Below are 25,127 nucleotides of genomic sequence, written 5' to 3' on the forward strand. Positions count from 1 at the left end.
CTGCAGCCAGATGATCTGTCCCCCTTGAAGTCTGTGCTCCTAAATCATAATCACCATCACATTAACAGCAGCAAAGTTCAAATGAACTGAATATGTGTTGTCTGCCCATGCCTTGCGTTGTTCCCTCCAGGCTGGGTGTCCGGTCCTCCCCAGAGCTGGCTGCAGATAAACTGAGGTCCATTAGCAGAAAGCTCCAGCATAGGAATAGAGCTTCTTTTACTCAGAAGCAGGAAAAGTAAGAGAAAATGCACAGAAATGTGATCCTAAGCCTCCCAACTTCACTAAAAAGTTCAGAAGGTTCATACAATTCACAGGTCAATGAGCTTTTTCTTTAGTGTAAAGAAATTCTACAGGAGAAACACACAATCAGTCAAGGGTAAGATTTTGATGCAGACCCTCTTTCTTTCCTCCCCCTAAGCCAGGCTGTGTCATTTGTGGACTTTTTCAATTTAAGATATACCAGATATGAAAGTGGTTATGATGGTGAGACAGACAACAGTAGCTGGTTGAAAAATGTCACTTTCTGAAAGGAAGGGCTGTGATCTATTTTGTAGTACCAAATGGTTAGGAAAAATAATAATCCCCAATAATCTCCTGTGATTAGGATTATGATAGAAAGGTTTTCATGGTGTCATTTTTTACAGCTATAAATCTACCCTTAAAGGAGATGAAATTTCAGGAAATAATAAAGTTTTCTAAAACCTTTTATTCAAAAATTGAAAAAAAGCTCATTTAAAATATGTTCTCCCTCTTTACATTTCATCTTTATCATTCTCTAAATAAAATCTGGTTATTTACATGAGCAATGCATGTAACCAATCTTGATGTTCTAAAATCAGCTGACTATACACCTGTAAATGAGACTGAAAATTAAGATTTTGTGCATTTTCAATTCCCACTATATTTTGCAGCTGCCATATCCTCCATAAATTTCAAATTTGTACTCTAAGGCAGCAACATTTCCAAAAAATCTATCACAACTGAACATGAGAAACCCAGGACTAACCCACACGAGTAAAGCAAAGACTCTGATAAACTGTCAACAACAGTGACAAAGCAGGGGCAGGAGTTGGTCACAGTCCAGACCCCGCCCAATCTAAGTGTGAATTTTAGAAAATGCAGGCTTTCTTTCCTGCCAGCATGGTCCTCCAAGCCCTGAGTAGATCAGCAAGAAAGGAATGGTAGGATTGGGTAAGGAAAGGAGAGAACTTTGAGGATGGCTGGTTGTTTAGGTGATATGGAACAGAAGACACAGGAGGAAGACCTGTGGGGAACTGACAAGCTCTGAGGTTCTGGGCAGTTTCCGAACAGTCTTCTCCTCTATAAAATGGGAATAAGAGAACTTCATGTGGCCATGGTGAGGTTCAGAAATAATATGTTTAGGGCATGTGTCCAACTGGAAGCACGTGGTAAGTGGTAGCTCTCGTGAGAGTCAATGACCCTAAACACAAGAACAAATCAATTCTGTCTTAGCCACAAGTTGCCCCAGGACCTTCCCTCAGAAAGTCCTATTTACTCTAGAGCAGAGGAGGTTGAAGGTCATTCTCAGAAAATAAAATCTCTCAGGGCAGTGATTCTACCCACCTAGTTTATAAACAGTTGCTTTTCCCAGCAGCCAATGAGAAGGAGCTAAAAAATATACTCTTTGTACATGGCAGCTAAATTTCACTTAATGAGTTTTTATACTATAAGGAAAGGGAGTTACTCTTATGGACACATTCTATATGAACAAAACTTTTTTTTTTTTTTAAATAACCAAACTGGTCTGGCAGCTATGGAGAGAATATGGGACTGAAGGAAGAGCCCAGATTTCCCAGGCATTGCCATCAGCTGTTAAGATGCTAGGGTGGTAGTAACCACCCATTCTAACACAAAGACTGATGCTTTGCCTTTGTACCATTCTCTTTAGTCAGATCCTGAGTATGTCTGACCTGATGGAGCCTCCTATGTGATATATTAGGTCAAATAATACTCATAGGGATAGAGTAGGATAATCAAATAGTCCATTTAGAAATCCCAGTAAGGGATTTAGGACAGCACAGGAATTTTAAGGGAGTCTGGGAGACAGTTTCATGCTAATGATCACTCAAAAAAGAATCCAGTAACCAAGCAACAATCTATACTACCTTGAAGGAAGATGGGGTGCATTCAAGCACCAGACATACTCAAGCCACAAACCCTGATAGTTAAAACACAAGACAGTAAGTATGGGGTCTGACTCTTGTTACAGGAATTCAGAGTGTTAACTGTCCTACAATAGAGGCATTTCTGCATGTAGCCAAGAAAGAAATAAGAATTTGTGTATTTCAATTCCTAGTACATTTTGCAGCTGCCTTATCCCCATAAATTCAAAATTTGTATTTCAAGGCATCACCATTTCCAAAAATATATCTATTGCCATAACTAAATATGAGAAACCCAGGACTGAATGCACATAAGAAAAGCAAATGCCTTGCTAAAACGTCGAAAAAAAAAAAAAAAGAGAGAAAAAAAAAAAAGGTGAAAGGGGAAAGAAATTAGGTGAAAGGGGACATTATCCAAATCCCAAGAGGGGTAATAATCCCAAGATAAATTACCACATTTTGGTACATATTACCACACTTTTGCTGATACACATATGATGTAAATAGCACCATAAGAGTTTCAGTTAAATGATATGGAGCTAAAGGAGAGATTAATGATGTAAGCCTTGACATCTGCCCAAGAATGAGGAAGAAGGTGGTCTTCTCCCTTCCCCACCACCCTGCTGGCCAGCTTGTATCTCTCATAAGTGTCCTACGCTAACAAACTCACTCTTTGCTTGCCACGTTGCCTCACCTGAATTCTTTCTGCAAAGAGACAAAAGAACCCAAGGTTCAGCAACAGGTAAGCAGTGTCGATGGGTTCAAGTCCTAGCCTGTGGATTCAAAATTGAGTCTGAGTTTTGGCTGCATTTGAGATCCACCAAGGGAGGAGTGTGGTTTCAGGACCAGCCCCATTTTATAATAAGAAGCCAAGAGTCCAAAGGATTAACAGAATTTCCCAGGATCATACTGCGAACAGAAGCAGAGTTAGAACTCAAATTCAGATCCTTATCCTTCACAAGACCCTGCTCTTTCAGATTTTAGCTATATGGTACTAGTTAATTCCACAGCTCAACACCGAAATCTAGAGATAGATTTAGTCTCTACTGAGATGGCTGGATGGCATCACCGACTCGATGGACATGAGTTTGAGTGAACTCCGGGAGTTGGTGATGGATAGGGAGGCCTGGTGTGCTGTGGTTCATGGGGTCGCAAAGAGTCGGACACGACTGAGCGACTGAACTGAACTGAACTGAATCTGTATCTTTATGCAAATCACTTATGTTCTCTTAAACCCAGTTTCTCCTTTCAGTGGGATTAAATGATAGCCTCAAAAATTATGAAGAGTAGAAGCAATAATGCATATGAAGTAATTAGTGCAATATCTAACACACATGCATGCTCAGTTGCTCAGTTTTGTCCAGCTCTTTTTGATCCCATGGACTGTAGCCTGCCAGGCTCCTCTGTCCATGGGATTTCCCAGGCAAGAATACTGGAGTTGTTGTTGTTCGGTTGCTCACTCCTGTCCAACTCTTTGCAACCCCATGAACTGCAGCATGCCAGGCTTCCCGGTCCTTCACTATCTCCCAGAGCTTTCTCAAACTCATATCCATTAAGTTGGTGATGTCATTTTCTCCTCCAGGAGATATTCCTGACCCAGGGATAGAACCTGTGTCTCCTGCATTGGCAGGCAGATTCTTTACCACTGCACCACCTGGAAAACCCTATCTAGCACAGGGCAAATGCTAAAAATTCAGTTATTAATTTTACTATTATTCTTGTTCTAGGCTTTGATTCCCTTCCCAGAATTACAAAGGCAGTGTGGAGTAGAAGACAGAGCACAGGACATGGCGTGTGTCAGAAGACCAGAGTCTGAGTCCTGGCCTGCCTGCTTCTCAGCCACGTGGTCATGGACATGCCATTTACTGTTGTGGCTTAGTCTCTTCATTTCTGAAAAATGAAGCTATTAACATACACCTCCTGGAGTCGCTGTGGGAATGGAATGGAAAATAGCAATATAATCTTCAGAAGAACTCTGCAAAGGAAAGCCTGTGTGTAGCAGTAAGCAAAAATCCAACTACTGCAAACCTTCTCTACTTCTCCATATTTTAACAATGAAATACGTTGTTGAAGAGTAGCTGAGAACTTGGATCCATCTTCTGTGATTCAAGAAAGCGGCCTAAAACAAAAGATGTTGAGTTCAATCATTCACTCTCCTGGTACCATCTTGAAAATCTATAAGGAGAGGGGCATAAGGACACCAAGCATTGGTGTGGAGCAATGGAGTAAGATGAAAGAGAAGAAGCGATAATTACCCGAAACAAAAAAAGGCAGAATTTTCAGCAGAGTTGGCACAGGCTAATTTTGAGGGGGTCACCTCAGCAGTTAAAGAGAAGGGCAGCTAGCACTGATGTATGCTTGCCTAAGTTATAAATAATAGCTGGAGAATGACTGACAAGTATTACAAACCAATCTTTATGGCAAGAGGTAAGGCTGCTTAGAACACAGAAAGGCCCTAGGGAGTGGGCTTACTTGATATATTGTCTATCAAGATGCCTGAGAACTCTGGAAGTTTTAAGAAGACACTCAGTTCTCTCTTTGGGAGAACATGGCCCATTCTCTTGCAAGACTGTGACCCCCTTCTCATATAAGAAAAGCCAAAGCAAAAGAAATGGATTTTTCATCTGAGTTCATTTTCAAGTAGACGACTTCACATTTTGTTTTTGATTTTGGCTCTCCAGCGGGATGAGGCAAACCATTATCACTATTTTTGAACATTGCGAAAAGAAAACAAACTTTTTTCCATCGAGCAGTTATCTGGGTTTTATACAGCTTCTCTAAGGCAACAAGCACTGGATCCAGTTTGGCAAATGCTTCTGAAAAATATATCATCTGACCAAGACAAGAATTGATTTATGGAGGGAAATTTGGTTTAGTCACCTCTTCACATTTATCTTGTTACTTCTCTCATGATAATATTAGTAGTATCAGATTTATCTTGTTATCAGGACACTTTGACTTGCAGCAACTTCATCAAATGTAAATTGTGTGTCTCCTTTTGCTCTGACCCAAGAAATTGGGAAAGTCCTTGTAAACCAACTCAGTCTAACCTGCTGCTGCTGCTGCTAAGTCACTTCAGTCGTGTCCGACTCTGTGTGACCCCATAGATGGAAGCTGACCAGGCTCCCCTGTCCCTGGGATTCTCCAGGCAAGAACACTGGAGTGGGTTGCCATTTCCTTCTCCAATGTGTGAAAGTGAAAAGTGAAAGTGAAGTCACTCAGTCGTGTCCGACCCTTAGCGACCCCAACCTGAGCTTCTTAAATATTAGCTATGTTGGACTCTAGCACGCCAGGCTTCCCTGTCCTTCACTATCTCCTGCAGTTTGCCCAAACTCTCATCCAGTGAGTTGGTGATGCCTTCTAAACACCTCATCCTCTGTCGTCCCCTTTTCCTCCTGCCCTGAATCCTTCCCAGCATCAGGGTCTTTTCCAATTAAGTTGGCTCTTCGCATCAGGAGGCCAAAGTATTGGAGCTTCAGCTTCAGTATCAGTCCATCCAATGAATATTTAGGATTGATTTCCTTTGGGATTGACTGGTTTGATCTCCTTGCTGTTCAAGTGACTCTCAAGAGTCTTCTCCAGCACCACAGGTCAAAAGCATCAATTCTTCAGCACTCAGCCTTCTTTATGGTCCAACTCTCACATCCATACATGACTACTAGAAAAACCATAGCTTTGACAAGACGAATCTTTGTCAGCAAAGTAACGTCTGGTTTTAAATCTGCTGTTTAGGTTTCTCATAGCTTTTATTCCAAGGAGCAAACGTCTTTTAATTTCATGGCTGTAGATATATATATATCTACATATAATTAAAAGTATATGAAAATGTTGGAGATATAAAAATGAACATGAAGATGATAACCCTCCAAAAAGCGGACTAAATATAATTTTCCATTAGGATGGGTGAGCATGATAAAACAGAATACTGAGGTCTTGGTACAGGCCAGTGCTTGTAGATTATTTCAGAGTTTCAAGCTATAGAAACCTTCTAAGACCAATCCTGTACAGCCTCAGACATAATGCTCTTACTCTTCCATAGCACCAACCTTCTATAGCTATTCAGTGTCTGCTAAAACATTTCAGGGGAAAAGGAAGTGAACACTGCACATAGGAGATGCAGTGTATCACAGTCCTAGTTAACTGGAAAGCCCTTTATAATGCTAGATATGTCCTGCTGTAACAATTACCATTGATCTGGTTCTAACTCTAAAGCAACTCTACCTTCTCCCACACAATAAATCTTTGATGTTGAACTTCCAGCAAATACTGATTCCTAGTAAGGTATTGAGAAGCTGGAGAAATTCGAAACACAGTAGCTGATTTGTAAAAATCACAAAATTTGAGTCATGTTGTAAGGGTATATTTAACACTTGGGCTTCCAAGGAAAATGATATCCTACTCTTTTGGTAAGGGCAAAGTAAGAAGACAGCCCTAAGGCCTGTTTGGATGTTATTAATATCAACGCACAAAGAGAAGCACTTGCAGGACCTGTCTGTCTGGTTTTGACTTCAGCTTACAGTCCAACGTCATTTTATTCTTAAAATCAAACAACCATTATTTATCATGCCCAAGATGTTCCTATTCGGTTTTTAGTTTTTACCTTTCAGTGTCTTGCGTCATAAATGCAATTTCAGTGTTTGTAGCATCTCAGAGGTCTCATCAAATCTGTTACTATTCCCTTAAGAGCTTTCTAGTACTTCTGTGCCTTTAACAGGACAAGGATGCCCAGTTCCATATATCTGGTTTCCTATAGCCACAAAAGGGTAAAGGAAAGGATATCTGGAGACATGACTAGGGATTATCCTTCATTCTTTGACCCTGAGACCTATATTATTACATACATTAATCTTTTCAGTTAAAATTGACCAATTATCAAAACTGATATAGAAGGCTGCCTTTACTTGTCAAAGCAAGTATTAGCAGAACACAAATGCATAAAGATCTCTAGATCAAGAGAGGATAAAGTATGGTTAAAACTACAGACTCTGTAGTCAGGTTGTCTGGGATCACCTAACTAGCTGTATGACCTTGGACACATTATATAACTTCTTTATACATTAGTTTTCTTATCAGTAAGATAGAGCTAATAGCAAGAGTACTCACCTGTTGCTTCTAATAGGTAATTTATATATTTCCATTAGGTGAAGTGAATGAGTCACTCAGTTGTGTCGAACTCTTTGAGACCCCATGGATTGTAGCCTGCCAGGCTCCTCTGTTTGTGGGAATCTCCAGGCAAGAATACTGGAATGGGTAGCCTTTCCCTTCTTCAGGGGATCTTCCTGACCCAGAGACTGAACTTGGGTCTCCAGCAATGCAGGCAGATTCTTTACTATCTGGGTCACCAGAGAGACCCCTTCCACTGGGTGATCATTGATCAAATCCATTGTGGTGGCCACTAGTGTTTGGAGGCATAAGTACAATACAGCAGAGAAAACACCACCTCTGAATCAAGAGACCTGATCCCAAATCTGCCACTAACTGTGGCTCCCCCAAAGCACAGATCAAACCACTTAGTGCAGTATTCAAAGCCCTTTACCATCTGACCCCAATCTCCTTTTTTAGCCATACTTACTGCCACTTTCTACTTCTTTGTATGTTCTGCCCATCAGACTATCTGCAATTGCCCAAAATATTAGGGAAATGAGAATCTCTATAAGTTTGTGCATGCCATTTTCTCTGTAAATCTCCTCCTTACTCTCTTCCTGCTTCTTCAGTAACTGCCCCACTTCCACCTATGACTGTATTCCGCTGTCTCCTCCACTAGACTATGTGCTTCTGGAAGGTAGATAGTGGTTACATTTTCATCTTGGTGCCTAGCATAGCATCCAACATGGCGGGCAGATAAGAGCTGACTGCAAGTGATTGAAAGAATGAATGAATATATTTTATGTTAATCTTTTAAGAACGGTCATTATAATATGGCTCCTTTCTTCATCAGAAAAATACACAAGGACATCTGTTTGAATATAAACTAATAATACAAGCTATATTGACAAGGCAACTTTGACTAATGACATGAATGCAATACGGCCTCAGGTCATTCCGACACTCCTTTGAAAGCCTGAAAAAAACATTCAAGTGGCAATTATTTTATGGGTCCCTGGAAATGTCAGTGGAAATTCCTCTGTTAATGGAGCATCTGTCCTCTGACAATCAAATGGGGGATGTTGCATAACAACCCCATTCTTGGTTTTGTTCTTAAAAACATTATAAATCCCCTGATGACTTCTCATTGTTAGCTGTGTCCTGGATAGATCCTGCCTTAAAGGGAAAACTGAGTCAACTGCATCTTCTCTCTGGCTCTGGAAGGAGCACCAGCCACCAGGCCACCTTGTTGACATGTTGCCTTATATGCCCCTTGTTTGAGAACAATCCTTTTAGAAAGATGGAGATGTCCATTTCTACAGGCAATAGAAAACTAACACAAAATAGATTCTTGTGGGAATAAAGGTTGGGCTTTTGGCAAAATATGGTTTAAAAATATCTTTGGGCACCATCAAATAACTGATTATGCCAGAGGTGATTATGGCCCGCTGGTGTGCTAAATTGCACTCCACTATCTGCATTGTCTTTCTGAGTGAGTTTGTTTCCCGGAACGCGTGGCTACAACTTTTGGTGCACTGGCCAGGAAACTCCTCACTTCGAGGAGATAAGTCCCATTTGGGACTACTCCAAGGCCTTGCAGCTTGAATCTTCTAGAGAGGGGAAGGCGCCTTGCCCTTCTGAAAGGATTCTGCTTCTCAATATCTGGACCTTTGACGTTAGCAGGTAGGGGACGGCAGCAGGGGAACTGAGCACTCAGGTGAGGAGGAACCCTCCCAGTAGGGTGGAGGAGGGGGCCTGATCACCCCCCTGGGAGGGATTAGAAGGGGCACAGACCCACAGGAGCCTGGAATAGGCAGGTGGCAGCGATTGCTTGGTACAATGAGCATGTTAGGGCTTGGGAAGGAAATTTGTGAAGGTCATTTAGGAGGTGGTGTCCACGCCGTCTTGGGGAAAATTATTACCAAGCAATTGCCAGGGGATTTTTAGGAAAAGAAACTTGGTCTTTGTGTGCTCGTATTCTGCCCTTCCCAAGGAGGTGTCCCAGCTGCTATGAAATTCTTGACTCCCTTGGAATTGTCAGGTTAGAAGGAGAGGGATACACAAGTGAGTACGAATTGGCTTTTCCAGAGATGGCCTGGGACGTGGGATATTTAACCCATCTGTGTTTTCACCCACACCTGATCAAGCCCACCAAGGCAGAATGGACTTTAAAAGTTAAGGGAGAAACAGTCTTGGACCATGTGGTGTTCTGGTTTGGCCATGCTGACCGGAAGGTGAAGACACGCCAATCCCCCTTCTCCCTCTGGGATATGGCAGGTAAGGCTCTTCTCACCCAAATTAGGAAGGAGACAGAATGGCAATTTAAGTGTCATTGAGTGGAAATATCAGAAGTACAGAGGGTACTGAGAACTTTGTAGACAGAACGAAAAGGAAAAGTAGAAGAAGGTCCAAGAAGGTAAGCAAGATGGGGGGAAGTGAATCTAAGGCAACTGTATTAGAGTGCATGATTAAAAATTTTAAAAAGGGATTTGGAGGAGACTATTGGGTGAAGATGAAGCCTAACCGCTTCCACATACTCTGTGAGTTCGAATGCCCCCTATAGGGATGGCCACCAGAGAACACCATGAACTTAAAAACAGTGGAAGCAGTCTATACAGTAGTCACAGGAGAGCCAGGACACCTGGATCAATATCTATATATTGACTCATGGTTAGGGTTAGCTCAAGACCCTCCTACTTGTACAAGGTTCTGTATCCAGAAGGGAAAGAGAAAACTATTAATAGAAAACTATTAAAAATTGACTGATGATAAAAAAGGAAATTCTACAAGATTTGGACGGGGATGACCTGACTCCTCCCCCATACTGGACAATGACGCGCCTGCCTCCCAGTGCTCCAGGAGGACCAGAGACCAGCTTAATGCCCAATCTGGGGCCAGGTGAAATTCCTGCAGCAGCCACTGCTCTTCTGCCAGCTCTCCCAGAATTCATAGAGCCACTGTTTTGGCAGGCTCCAATCCCAGCAATGGAGACCTCTGGTCAATGCCCCCAGAATTCCACCTCAGCTGGACCTCCTAGATTGTATCCACCTCTCCCGGTGAGTACTGATGGGAAGGGGGAAGAAAACACAGCAATTAGACAGAGGCTGTGCTCCGCCAAGGAAAAGGGGGAAAGAACCCCACTACAGATGCCCCTCAGAGAGCTACAACAGCCTCCAGTTCAGGACACCTGTGGGCACTACCATCAGTCCCCTGTAGCCTATTATAACCAGCCATTTTCCTCTATGGATACATTAAACTGGCAGAGACACACTCCACCGTACTTGGGGGAGCCACAAGCCATGATTAGGCTAATGGAGATCTCTGTTTTTCGAACCCACCGCCCTACATAGGATGACATACTCCAACTACTAGTCTCCCTTTTCAGCACTGAGGAAAGACACAGGATCCTAACTGAGGCCAGAAAATGGTTAAGAGAAATAGGACCTGTGGGGACTGCAAACCTGCAGCAGTGGGCAGCACCAGCCACCCCCGATGAGAGGCCCAATTGGGACTGTAACAGAGAGGAAAGGCGGGGCTGCCTGGAGAGATATCGGGCAGCTATTTTACAAGGTGTCAAGAGGGGGGCCTGAAAACCTATGAGTATGGCAAAACCCTCCAAACTGATTCACAGGGAAAGCGAATCACCCTTTGAGTTCTACGAAAGACTGTGTGAGGCCTGCAGACTTTCTATGCCAATAGATCCAGAAGCTGCTGGGGCTCAGATGGTGATAAATGCCGCCTTTGTTTCTCAAGCCTATCCTGAAAACGTTAGATGGGGGGACACCAAGTGACTCATGATTTTTTATACATCCCTGAATGCCCAGTACCTTTGTTGGGAAGAGACTTGCTGTCTAAACTGGGGGCACAAGTGACCTTTCCCCCCCATGAAAGACCCACTCTTCGAGTGGGTTCAACCACCTGTTTACTCTTCCTCTTGGTAACCCCTCAAGATGAATGGAGGCTGCACGATCTCCTGGAAGGGAAACTGGACGGGCTAAACAGAGAGAGAGTTAACTCAACAATTCCCTGAGATCTGGGAGGAAGACAACCCCCCCAGGCTTGCAAAACAAGTCCCACTGGTAATAGAACTCAAACCCAGTACAATTATATCAGCACCCGCCTTGGGCCTGCCAGACCTTGTTAAGCCGTTGACTCTTTACGTGACTGAAAAGGACAAGGTGGCTACGGGAGAGTTGTCCCAGACTGTGGTGACATGGGACAGACCTGTGGCTTATCTCCCGAAACGGCTGGACAGTGTTGCCACTGGGTGGCTGCGATGCTTATGGGCAGTTGCTGCAATTGCCTTACTGGTCCGGAAGGCAACCAAGCTGACTTTGGAAAAAGATTTGTTCATAAAAGTCCCGCATGAGGTCAACACTCTCCTGAGAGGGGACCCCCATAAATGGCTGTCAACATCTCAGATTACTCAATACCAGGGACTGTTATGTGAGAACCCCCATGTTACTACTGAGCCTTGTCAGGCCCTGGGTCTGGCCACTCTCCTTCCTGTGGGAGAAGGTGGGCCCTCACATGATTGCAAGGAAATATGCCAGCAGCCCTGACTTGAGAGACCAGCCAGTCCCGGACCCAGATTTGGTCCTGTACACCAAAGGCACCAGCCTGGTGAAACAAGGACAGTAACTGTCGGGATATGCAGTAGTCATGGGAGAAACCATCGTTGAGGCCGGCTCTCTGCCATCACACTGGTCTGCTCAACAGGCCGAACTATACGCTCTAACCCAGGCCCTCCAGCTGTCAAAAGGTAAGAAGACAAACATTTACACAGACTCCAGGTATGCTTTTGCCACACTTCAGGGCTCTGTATAAGGAGAAAGGCCTTTTGACAGCTAGTGAGAAGGACACTAAAAATAAGGAAGAAATTAAGACCCTATTAGATGCTGCCTGGGAACCAGAAAGGGTTGCAGTCATACACTGCTGAGGACATCAAAAAGAAGATACTCCCCGGGCTCAGGAAACAGACTGGCAGATAAGACCGCTAAACAAGCAGCCAAGGGCTTGGGGGTGACAAGTGAAGCCCCTATTAAAGCTCTCATATTGGTGGAGCTACCTGAGCTAATGCTGGACTCTTCAAAATACACTGAAGCCCAAAACCAACTAGCCAAAGAAGGAGCCATCAAGATTGAAAAGGGATGGTGGGAATTGCCAAGTGGCAAATTATTGGTACTGGAGGAGCTGGCACCCACTCTGGTAAGCAAAATACACCAAGCGACCCATCTGGGCCTTGATGAACTGGAAGAGCTAATTTGAAAATATTTCTTGGTTCCCCGCCTCTCTTCCCTATGCAGGACAAAATCTCAGAACTGCACTGCCTGCTCACAGGTCAATGCTGCCTCTCGGCACAGACAGAAACCTCCGGGGATTCAGCTAAAAGCCACGCTGCCCGTTGAACACCTAGAAGTGGACTTCACTGAAATGAAACCTCACCGACACTACCATTACCTGCTGGTCATGGTATGTACATTCTCAGGATGAGTAGAAGCTTTTCCTACCTGGACTGAAAGAGCATCAAAAGTAGCCTGGTGCCTGCTTAGGGAGATAGTTCCCAGATTTGGATTTCCTACCAACAATGGATCGGACAATGGTCTGGTTTTCGTCGCTGACTTAGTATAACAAGTAAGCAAAACTTTAAACATCAAGTGGAAATTACACATAGCATATAGGCCCCAGAGTTCTTGGATGGTGGAAGGAACCAACCAGACACTTAAAGAAACACTCTCCAAGTGGATCTTAGAGACTGACTGTTTCTGGGTGGACTTGTTTCCGACGGCTCTGCTCAGACTCAGGATGACCCCATGGTCCCATGGCTATTCTCCGTATGAAATTGTGTTTGGGAGGCTCCCTCCCATAATAAAACAGGTGTCAACAAATTTGCCTCAGGTAAGGGGAGATGAGATTACACAGCAGATGGAACAACTGGGTAAGGTAATAAATCAGGTAACTAAGTTTGTACAAGAAAGGGTGCCATTCCCCCTTGGGGAACAGATTCATGAATTTGTGCCCAGGGATCAGGTGTGGGTCAAGGACTGGAAACATGACTCCTTGGCCCCACATTGGAAGGGTCCATATACTGTTGTTCTAACCACCCCTACTGCAGTTAAAGTTGCAGGTGTTACTCTCTGGATCCACCATATGAGGATGAAGAGAACAAATCACACAGACCCAGAAAACGCTGAGTGGACTGTTCAGAGGCACCTCAAGGACCCTCGAGAGACTAAGATCATCCTTAAGAAGAAGAAGGAAAAGAAGATCCCGGATGAGCACCTTCAGGATGAAGCCGCATAATCAATTCCTGCTGCTTGGCCTCATCAACATGATTTTGAATTTAACTTCCATTTCAACTCAGGACAATGTTTTCATCTCATGGGCACATTCCTACGCAGACTTCCACAACACCTCCAACTGCTGCGTATGTAGGGTTATGCCTCTGTCTGTAATGGATGGACTTCCTTGGTGGGTGTCACTGCTCCACCAAGGAGATTTTAAACCACTCTGCTCTTTTCTGGGACAACAAAAAGAGACTTTCCTTTCTCTTGTCAATCATAATCTCTCCCTGCTCTCTTGATGTAAGCCAGACCTACAGTCAATAGACTCAGGTCATGGGTTTACATTTGATGTAAACACCAGTTTCATAGGAGTAACAAAAGCCTATACCTCATATTTAAAGAACAAAAGAAAAGAAGCTCCCTGACCCGCAAGGGAGGACAGGCCTCTAGATATGTTGAACAATTCTACCAAGTCTGAGATGAATATTTCTGGATGACCCCAGAAAAGGGTCAATTAATTACTCCCACTGCTATATGCTGGGAACAAAAAGAACAAAGGGTAGGGTTTGGTGACCTCCATTAGACCCAAAAGAACTAAAATATATGGGACACCTATCCCCTGAACAGTGTAAATGAACATTTGAGGTCACATACCACCCCAACCAGTCCATCCACTGGCCAGTGATTGGAAATACAACCCTGGAATCCATTGGATGGTGCCCGATGGAACCCAATGGCTTTGTGGGCCTAACCTTTGGCCTTGGTTACCAATCGGCTGGGTAGGCCACTGCACACTGGGATTCACTTTTGCCCATGGCAGCGTAAAGCCTAACCTACAACAAGCCTTGGTAAATCTACCTTATTTACATGTTAGGTGGACAAGGTCTGTGTTTCAATGGTATGAGTATATTGCTGCCTTATTCATCAGATATTATGATTAAAGTAGAGGCCTTGACCAATTTCACAAAACAGGCCCTCCTAGATGGTGCTAAAGCCATCCAAGCCTTAAATGAAGAACAAATCCAAATGAGAAAAGCAGTAATTCAAAATAGAATGGCTTTGGACGTGCTCACAGCTGCTCAAGGAAGGACCTGTATTATAATTATGGTTGAATGTTGTGTTGTTGTGTATATATTCCTGATTTATCTGGCAATGTATCAGTTGCTTCTGATGACATGAAAAACCAGGTAAAAGCAAAGTCAAATGAAAACATTCCTTTCTGGACTTTGGTCCTATTTTGGGTGAAAGGTGATTGGAGGAAAACTATATTTACCATTGTCACAGTTGCCTTGATAGTTCCACTTTGTGAACCCTGCCAGTCCTGGGTGTTCATTGGAAGGACTGATGCTAAGGCTGAAACTCCAATATTTGGCCACCTCATGAGAAGACTTGACTCACTGGAAAAGACTCTGATGCTGGGAGGGATTGGGGCGGGAGGAGACGGGGATGACAAAGAATGAGATGGATGGATAGCATCACCAACTCGATGGACATGAGTTTGAGTGAACTCCGGGAGTTGGTGATGGACAGGGAGGCCTGGCGTGCTGTGATTCATGGGGTCGCAGAGAGTCGGACACGACTGAGCGACTGAACTGAACTGATGAACTTTGTAACCCAAAGGTTGGTGTTCTCCCAAATTGGCGGTTGGAGAGCCACGGTGCAATATATCCCTATGAGTGATGCTCATACTATGAGTTAAGAGCATCGGAGCAGGGAATGAAGGAGGAAACAGATAGAACAGGCTCCATCTTGAAAGCAGGACTCCATCTTGGGCTGGACTGTGGACATTGAGCTATATGCCCAGTATCTATGGAAATGACATACCAACTGGAAAACCAGATCCCCCTGGATGGAAGAGCCCCAGGGCTCGTACCTAGACTCTCCATCGCCTAAAAGAATACCCTAATTATGTGTAACCGAATAGAATAATAAATTCTATTATGCTTATTGGGGTATGACCACAGGCCTATTGATAACTGTCCACTGTTGACTACCTAAGCTTAAGGCATACGAATCACGGGTTAACTTTGATTGTATCTTTCTTTTCCTTCATTCAGACTAGTTTCAGAGAATTTGGGGAGGTGGGTTTGAGCATGTACACTTAGGGTATATAAGGTTTTCCCAAAAACTGGTCGGGGTCCTTGGCTAAGAGGAGACTCTGCCTTGGGCCCGCTGGTGTAATAAACTGCACTCCACTATCTGCATTGTCCTTCTCAGTGAGTTTTTTTCCCGGAACGTGTGGCCTCAACAGTGGGACTACCACCTTGAATATGGTTTCCTAATAACAATTTAGTGGACAAACATGCGAATTTTGAACCTTTAACCAAGAGCTCGGAAAGGTTATAGTAACTATTTTGGGCAGGTAGTTAATGTTTCTCTCCTTGGACCTTTCTCTTTGTTTGGTATCCTTGGTGTTGTAACCCATATTGAGAAAACTGAGATTGATTTTTTTGAGGGTCATGAAGAGAACAACACAGCTCTTATTTTTACTAGTTGTGATAAGAAAGAACATCAAGACGCAGACATACGACTTTCTTAGAAACACTTTTATGAAACAAAGTTTTCATGGTACTTTAGGGAATATACATTTCAAAGGCTAATTGTGTGCAACTTTTCTCTCAAAAGAAGGTTGGAAATCGACCTTTGTTGATTGTTGTCTTACTTCTGGATAAGAAAGTATCCTGGGCTGAGAGTATATAATACATATACTGATAAGCATTATGATGAAACACTTAGCAACGCTTTCAAACTTATGACTAGGGCAATCTAGTTTCCTGAGGGAGCAGGTTTTGGGGATCTTTTATTGTACACAGCAAAGGTACCTACAAAATGCCCATAGAGCTGTGCTAAGTTTTAGTCTTAAGCTTCTGAGCTTTTAACTTCTTAAGCTTCTGAGCAGAAGTGGTAACATCTTGTAACATCCAGTCTTGTAACATCCAACTTCATTGTTTTCTGGGTTTTGAGACTTTTATACTACTTTTTTACCCTCAGAGGGTAAAAATTTGCCTGCTATATGGGAGACTGGAGTTTGATCCCTCGGTTGGGAAGATCTTCTGGAGAAGGGAATGGCTACCCACTCCAGTATGCTGGCATGGAGAATTCCATGGACAGAGGAGCCGGGTGGGCTACAGTCCATAGGGTTGCAAAGAGTTGGACATGACTGAGCAACTAAGCACAGCCCAGCACATGTGTATAAAATAGAGAAAACATTAGTTGTTCATACAAACTTGGATTTGATTAAACTGAGGAGTTTAGTCAAGATTCATGGGGGAAATACATAGAATGATAAACTCTTAAATGGAGAAGGCAATGGCACCCCACTCCAGTACTCTTGCCTGGAAAATACCATGGACGGAGGAGCCTGGTAGGCTGCAATCTGTGGGGTCGCAGAGTCAGACACAACTGAACGACTTCCCTTTCACTTTTCACTTTCATGCATTGGAGAAGGAAATGGCAACCCACTCCAGCGTTCTTGCCTGGAGAACCCGAGGGACGGAGGAGCCTGGTGGGCTGCCGTCTATGGGGTCGCACAGAGTCGGACAAGACTGAAGCGACTTAGCAGCAGCAAACTCTTAAAACTAGATAGAACTTAAAAGGACACATTAGATTTCTGGAAAAATGTCCCCATTTTTGATTACTTATAGACATGAAGTGGAGAAGGGGAGAGAAGGAAAACTAAGAAATACCCCAAACCAAAATGTACAGTCAGACTATAGCCAGAAACTTGAAAGTATCAGGATTAACATAATCCATGGTACTGAATTGAGAATCATCATTATTAAGCAACATGTGATTTGCTGCTAGAAACAAAACCAAACTGTTGGCTTCAAATCAGGTAGGGAGAGTGTCCATTCCTTTCCTGAAACTGCAGGTGGGTTCTTTTCCACTAGCGCCACCTGGGAAGCCACTGACGGAGCTCTGTGTATTGAATGAGGACCACTGAATTAGATGACACACAAAAATGCCTTTAGAAGGTCCTTCCATGGACTCTTCCTTTCTCCCCACCTAGACTTTTCTTGCTGGATGTGTGTTCCAGGATTCATTGTGCCACTACTCAGTCTTGTCACATCCAATTTCATTGTTTTCTGGGTATTGAGACTTTTATACAGATATGGAAGGGACACCCTACTGGACTGAAGATGGTTCTGTTTCGCAGAGGGATAGCTAAATGGTTCTATTTAGCAGAGGGGTTGCACAGAGTTGGACATAACAGAAGTGACTTAGCACACACACCATCAGTGGCATTCTTGTCAGGAGCTGATCTTGGACTAGGACGTGTCATTCAGTCTTCCAGCTGTGGCCCAGAAAACTTACAACTCGGTACACATTGAGCAGGTCCTAGAACACACTGCACATGCTCTGTGTTCACAAACACTGGGTCTAAGGAGATTGATTTTCACTCCTGGATGAGTTAACATGAAAAATAAATAGCCTAGCTAGTGGAAAAAGGGCATAACCAGGGAAGTGAAACGTCACCTCAAAGACAATTTTAGAACTGTTTCTCACCCTCAGTGTATGTGGAAAAAGGACAGTGTGGCAAAGGACAGGCAGCCGTTGTGAGTTAAAGAGATGAAAGAAAAAAAAGGTGCTGGTTGAGATAAGGAGGGATTATAGGGAAGCAAAAAAATAGTAATAATATTGGGCTGACCAAAATGTTTGTTTGGATTTTTCCCTAAGATGTTATGGAAAATTCCAGACGAACTTTATGGCCAACCAAATAGTATTAACAGATCCACGGAAGGCAAGAAGAGGTGAAACTGACACTATAAGAAACGGAATCAGACACTCTCTGAAGTACAGAAGCTGTACATTGTACTCCCTCAGAGGAATAAATGAGGTAAGAGATGACAGACCCTAAAACGGGGAGCAAATCAAATTAGTGTTAATTTGTACCCCTGAAAAAGAGGACTTATCACAATGAGACACCACTACACACCTCCTAGGACAGCTAAAATGAGAGTAACAACACCGTGTGCTAAGTGGTATTCAGGATAGCTGAAACGCACATGGCTGGTACAGGTGTTTTACACAACTACTTTGGAAAATTGCTAGTAGCTTCTTAACAGTTAAAACTATGGCCATCTTTTGACTTCAAAATTCCAGTCTAGGTAATTAATTATCCAAAAGAAGTGAAAAATATGTCCACAACAACACTTACAAAATATTATAGCTGCTTTATTCATAGTAGCCCCAAACTTGGTAGCCTTTCCCTTCGCCAGGGAATCGTCCCAACCCAGGGATCGAACCCAGGTCTCCCGCATTGCAGGTGAATTCTTTAGCAGCTGAATCACAAGGGAAGCCCAGAAATAGCTCAGATATCCACAAATAGGAAAATCAATAAATATATGGCAGTGTATTCATAACGGAGAAGGCAATGGCAAGCCAGTTCAGTTCAGTTCAGTCGCTCAGTCGTGTCCGACTCTCCGCGACCCCATGAATCACAGCACGCCAGGCCTCCCTGTCCATCACCAACTCCCGGAGTACACTCAAACTCATGTCCACAAAGTCAGTGATGGCATCCAGCCATCTCATTCTCCGTCGTCCCCTTCTCCTCCCGCCCCCAACCTTTCCCAGCATCAGAGTCTTTTCCAGTGAGTCAACTCATCCCATGAGGTGGCCAAAGTATTGCAGTTTCAGCTTTAGCATCAGTCCCTCCAATGAACACCCAGGATTGATCTCCTTTAGAATGGACTGGTTGGATCTCCTTGCAGTATAAGGGACTCTCAAGAGTCTTCTCCAACACCACAGTTCAAAAGCATAGATTCTTCGGCGATCAGCTTTCTTCACAGTCCAACTCTCACATCCATACATGACCACGGGAAAAACCATTGCCTTGACTAGACGGACCTTGGTTGGCAAAGTAATGTCTCTGCTTTTTAATATACTATCAAGGTTGGTCATAACTTTCCTTCCAAGGAGCAAGCGTCTTTTAATTTCATGGCTGCAATCAGCATCTGCAGTGATTTTGGAGCCCCAAAAAATAAAGTCTGACACTGTTTCCACTGTTTTTCCATCTATTTCCCATGAAGTGATGGGACCAGATGCCATGATCTTTGTTTTCTGAATGTTGAGCTTCAAGCCAACCTTTTCACTCTCCTCTTTCACTTTCATCAAGAGGCTTTTGAGTTCCTCTTCACTTTCTGCCATAAGGGTAGTGTCATCTGCATATCTGAGGTTATTGATATTTCTCCCAGCAATCTTGATTCCAGCTTGTGCTTCTTCCAGCCCAGCGTTCCTCATGATGTACTCTGCATATAAGTTAAATAAGCAAGGTGACAATATACAACCTTGACGTACACCTTTTCCTACTTGGAACCAGTCTGTTGTTCCATGTCCAGTTCTAACTGTTGCTTTCTGACCTGCATACAGGTTTCTCAAGAGGCAGGTCAGGTGGTCTGGGATTCCCATTTCTTTCAGAATGTTCCACAGTTTATTGTGATCCACACAGTCAAAGGCTTTGGCATAGTCAATGAAGCAGAAATAGATGTTTTTCTGGAACTCTCTTGCTTTCTCCATGATCCAGCGGATGTTGGCAATTTGATCTCTGGTGCCTCTGCCTTTTCTAAAACCTGCTTGAACATCTGGGAGTTCACGGTTTACATACTGCTGAAGCCTGGCTTGGAGAATTTTGAGCATGACTTTACTAGCGTGTGAGATGAGTGCAATTGTGCGGTAGTTTGAGCATTCTTTGGCATTGCCTTTCTTTGGGATTGGAATGAAGACTGACCTCTTCCAGTCCTGTGGCCACTGCTGAGTTTTCCAAATCTGCTGGCATATTGAGTGCAGCACTTTCACAGCATCCACTACAGTACTATTTCCTCGAAAATCCCATGGATGGAGGAGCCTGGTAGGCTACAGTCCGTGGGGTCACTAAGGGTCGGACACGACTGAGCGACTTCACTTTCACACGTTGGAGAAGTAAATGGCAACCCACTCCAGTGTTCTTGCCTGGAGAATCCCAAGGACGGGGTAGCCTGGTGGGCTTCCGTCTATGGGGTCACACAGAGTCGGACACGACTGAAGTGACTTAGCAGTGTATTCATAAAATAAAATTTTATTCATCAATAAGTGAAATGAATTACTGATATAAGCAATAATGGACAAATTTCAAAAAAAAGAAATCTTATACATAATACCATAAGATTCCATTTATATGATATTCAGAATAGCAAAACTAATCCAAGTTGATAGAAATCAGATCAGCGGTTACTTCTGTTTGTGGGGTTGCCTTGGAAGGAACTTGAAGGTATTTTCTGGAATGATGGAAATGTTCTGTATCTTACAGGGATTGGGTTACTTCAGTTCAGTTCAGTTCAGTTCAGTCGCTCAGTCGTGTCTGACTCTCCGCGACCCCATGAATCACAGCACGCCAGGCCTCCCTGTCCATCACCAACTCCCAGAGTTCACTCAAACACATGTCCACAGAGTCGGTGATGCCATCCAGCCATCTCATTCTCTGTCGTCCCCTTCTCCTCCCGCCCCCAACCTTTCCCAGCATCAGAGTCTTTTCCAGTGAGTCAACTCGTCACATGAGGTGGCCAAAGTATTGCAGTTTCAGTTTTAGCATCAGTCCTTCCAATGAACACCCAGGATTGATCTCCTTTAGAATGGACTGGTTGGATCTCCTTGCAGTCCAAGGGACTCTCAAGAGTCTTCTCCAACACCACAGTTCAAAAGCATCAATTCTTCGGCGATCAGCTTTCTTCACAGTTCAACTCTCACATCCATACATGACCACGGGAAAAACCATTGCCTTGACTAGACGGACCTTGGTTGGCAAAGTAATGTCTCTGCTTTTTAATATACTATCAAGGTTGGTCATAATTTTCCTTCCAAGGAGTAAGCGTCTTTTAATTTCATGGCTGCAATCAGCATCTGCAGTGATTTTGGAGCCCCAAAAAAGAAAGTCTGACACTGTTTCCACTGTTTTTCCATCTATTTCCCATGAAGTGATGGGACCAGATGCCATGATCTTCATTTTCTGAATGTTGAGCTTCAAACCAACCTTTTCACTCTCCTCTTTCACTTTCATCAAGAGGCCTTTGAGTTCCTCTTCACTTTCTGCCATAAGGGTGGTGTCATCTGCATATCTGAGGTTATTGATATTTCTCCCGGCAATCTTGATTCCAGCTTGTGCTTCTTCCAGCCCAGCATTCCTCATGATGTACTCAGCATATAAGTTAAATAAGCATGGTGACAATATACAATCTTGACGTACTCCTTTTCCTATTTGGAACCAGTCTGTTGTTCCATGTACAGTTCTGACTGTTGCTTCCTGACCTGCATACAGGTTTCTCAAGAGGCAGGTCAGGTGGTCTGGGATTCCCATCTCTTTCAGAATGTTCCACAGTTTATTGTGATCCACACAGTCAAAGGCTTTGGCATAGTCAATGAAGCAGAAATAGATGTTTTTCTGGAACTCTCTTGCTTTCTCCATGATCCAGTGGATGTTGGCAATTTGATCTCTGGTGCCTCTGCCTTTTCTAAAACCTGCTTGAACATCTGGGAGTTCACGGTTCACATATTGCTGAAGCCTGGCTTGGAGAATTTTGAGCATGACTTTACTAGCGTGTGAGATGAGTGCAATTGTGCGGTAGTTTGAGCATTCTTTGGCATTGCCTTTCTTTGGGATTGGAATGAAGACTGACCTTTTCCAGTCCTGTGGCCACTGCTGAGTTTTCCAAATTTGCTGGCATATTGAGTGCAGCACTTACTTTCACAGCATCATCTTTGGGTTACTTAGATATATGCATTTGGCAAAACCACTAAAACTATACACTTCAGAGTGCTTGTATTTTATCAGATGTAAATTACCTATCTAAAAAAAGCATTAACATTTTAAAAATATATTTTAAAAAGAGAATAAAGATTCCCTTCCACTATAGGTTATTACAAAATATTGAATATAGTTCCCTGTGCTATACAGTGGGTCATTGTTCTTTATCTATTTTATATATTGTAGTGCGTGTCTGTTAATCCATACTTCTAATTTATTCCTCACTCCCTTTTCCACTTCAGTAACCATAAATTTGTTTTCTATGTCTATGAGTCTGTTTGTAAATAAGTTCATTTCCATAATTTTTTAGACACAACATTGTAAATCAACTATGCCTCAATTTAAAATAAGCAAAAAGAGAATAAAGAAAATATAATCAAAGGAATATTCAGAATTATTTCAAAAATTAAAACAATCTCCCCAATACTTATGCAAGATCTGAATCTAGAAATTTAATTGATTCAGGAAGTACTATGTAAAATCAGTGAAAAGACCTTACACCCAGATACATTTTGATAAAATATTTGAATTACAATGTAAAAGCCATAAAAATCCAGGAAGAAAAACAGATGAATAAGAAACAATAACATGAAAGAGCTCAGATTTTTCTACTACATGATTAAATATCAAAGGCAAGAAAGATGGTTAGATAACAATTTTATACCCAGACAAATCATTATGTTGAAACCTGACAGAATTTCTCCAAGTTAAGCAAAGGATCGATATATATATATCCTACTTGCCCTGCTTACAATAATTCTTGAAGACGTTTCAGTTGCCTGAAAGATGAATTAAAATACGTCAAAAGTAAGAAATTTGGCAAAAGGACAAGAGGTATGGACACAGATATCAAGTAACCATAGAACTGTCCAGTAATATACCATAAATATGATTGCCTGCTGAGTAGGTAAAATAATTCACAAAAGAGAAATCAGGTAATATAAAATACTGACAGTAACTTGAATAAAAATGCTAAATTATTCTTATACATACTGAGAAAAAGGCTGGAAGGATGTAAAAATGTATTAAATTTCTCATCTGTTGGGGGGTTATTCAAACACACCATTTCACTCTGAACTTGATTAGAAAAGTAGGTGTTTATATCTTTGACTTTGGTAAGCATACAGTATAAGTAGAAATACTGTGAAAAATGTCAAGTGCAATCACTTGTAGAAATAAAGAAGTTGACTATCTTCTAAATTATTGAAAAAAATTATTAGGAAAACCAAACCATAGTGCCCATGGCAAAAGATAGAGACAAGGATGCACAAAATATTGAAAAAAGTAAGATCAAATTAAAATAATTTTGACTGTTATAACTGATGTAAGTTTCCAAATGAGACAAGAATACTTTTGTGGGCCAATGGATTTAAGAAATGCTCAAACTCAGGGCAATATTTCTTTACTGAAGATCTCAGAATCTTAATACATTAATACAAATTATGAACCCCTTGGGGACAGGATTTCATTTGGAAGAGTAGATAAAACAAGCTTATTTTATTAACTCTCACAGAATATACTTTAAAATATGTTAAACAAAGAAGCAGTCTTTTTAAAACTGGCAGTAAAACAGAATGCTCACTATTATCTTTTAGTTACCAGAAGTTACAATCAGTATTGTAAGACTTCAAATAGAAATCGAAGGCAACTATTGGAAGGAGGGAAATTATCATTATTTACAAACACTATGATTAAAAACTCTTATAATCAACTAAAAACTCATAATTAATTATAATGAGTTAAATAGATGGAAAAAATATACATATATTTCAGCTGTATCAGACAGAAGACATTTAAAAAAGATCCATTCATAATGAGAAACTAAAATTATAAAATATATAAGAATAACTCTAATAAGAAATGTGAGGACCTATATGAAAAAACTGGAAGGTTTTGAAAAGAAATATAAAAGATAATTCAAATAAATTCAACGCTTCTTGTTGGGCAGACTCAATACTAAAATGAATGCCATTTATTCCACAACTGACCTTTAGGTTCATCATGTGCATGTGTGCTAAATTGCTTCAGTCATGTCCCAGTCTGTGCGAGCCTATGGACTGTAGCCCATCAGGCTCCTCTGTCCATGGGGATTCTCCAGGCAAGAATATTGAAGTGGATTGCCATGCCCTTCTCCAGGGGATCTTCCTGACCTCGGGATTGAACACACATCTCTTATGTCGCCTGCATTGGCAGATGGGTTCTTTACCACTAGTGCCACCTGGGAAGCCCAGGTTTATCATATTCCCAGTCAAATTACCAATGGGATATTTTATGTGTGTGTGCATGTGTGTGTGTATACAAATGTGTGTGTATGGTGGAGGTGGCTTAGACTCTTGCAACCCCATTGCCTGTAGACTGCCAGGCTCCTCTGTTCATGGGTTCTCCAGGCAAGAATACTGGAGTGGGTTGCCATTTCCTCCTCCGGTGTGTGTGTGTGTGTGTGTTGCCATTTCCTCCTCCAGTGTGTGTGTGTGTGTGTACGCGTGCACACATATATACATATGTATTTATACAGATGATATAAATGCATACACTTTTATAATTTTCAAAATCATTTTGGAGTTTATCTAAGAGAACACATTGGCAAGAGTAGATAAAGCAATTTTGAAAGTAAAAAGTGATCAGAGGGTACATGCCCTACTGGTTTAAATGTTTCATACAACTCAAAACCAGCCTGATGCTGGCCCAAGAACTGACATGAGCAAAACATTCTGTAATAATATGAGCATAATATGATGTGCGTAAGAACTTAATATATATAATTAGAGCAGTACTTATTGAATGAAAAGGCATGAATTATACAGCACATTCCCTGCCCGTGGTTACTCATCTCCTGGACCTCAGCAACAACCTCCCCAA

At 42.4% G+C, this 25,127-nt stretch overlaps 1 protein-coding gene and 1 pseudogene across 1 annotated transcript in view; one reads left to right on the forward strand and one right to left on the reverse strand.

Annotated features, from left to right (window-relative positions):
* PRLR (prolactin receptor) overlaps window positions 1–25,127 on the reverse strand; it is a 204,533-nt gene that overhangs the window by 150,144 nt on the left and 29,262 nt on the right. The gene's annotated exons all lie outside the window — the stretch shown is intronic.
* The window catches only part of LOC148774970 (endogenous retrovirus group PABLB member 1 Env polyprotein-like), a 41,632-nt pseudogene continuing 30,002 nt past the window's right edge, over window positions 13,498–25,127 (forward strand).

This window comes from Moschus berezovskii, chromosome 18, assembly GCF_049115385.1.
Source record: "Moschus berezovskii isolate FMDL1 chromosome 18, NW_MosBer_1.0, whole genome shotgun sequence".
NCBI lineage: Eukaryota > Metazoa > Chordata > Mammalia > Artiodactyla > Moschidae > Moschus > Moschus berezovskii.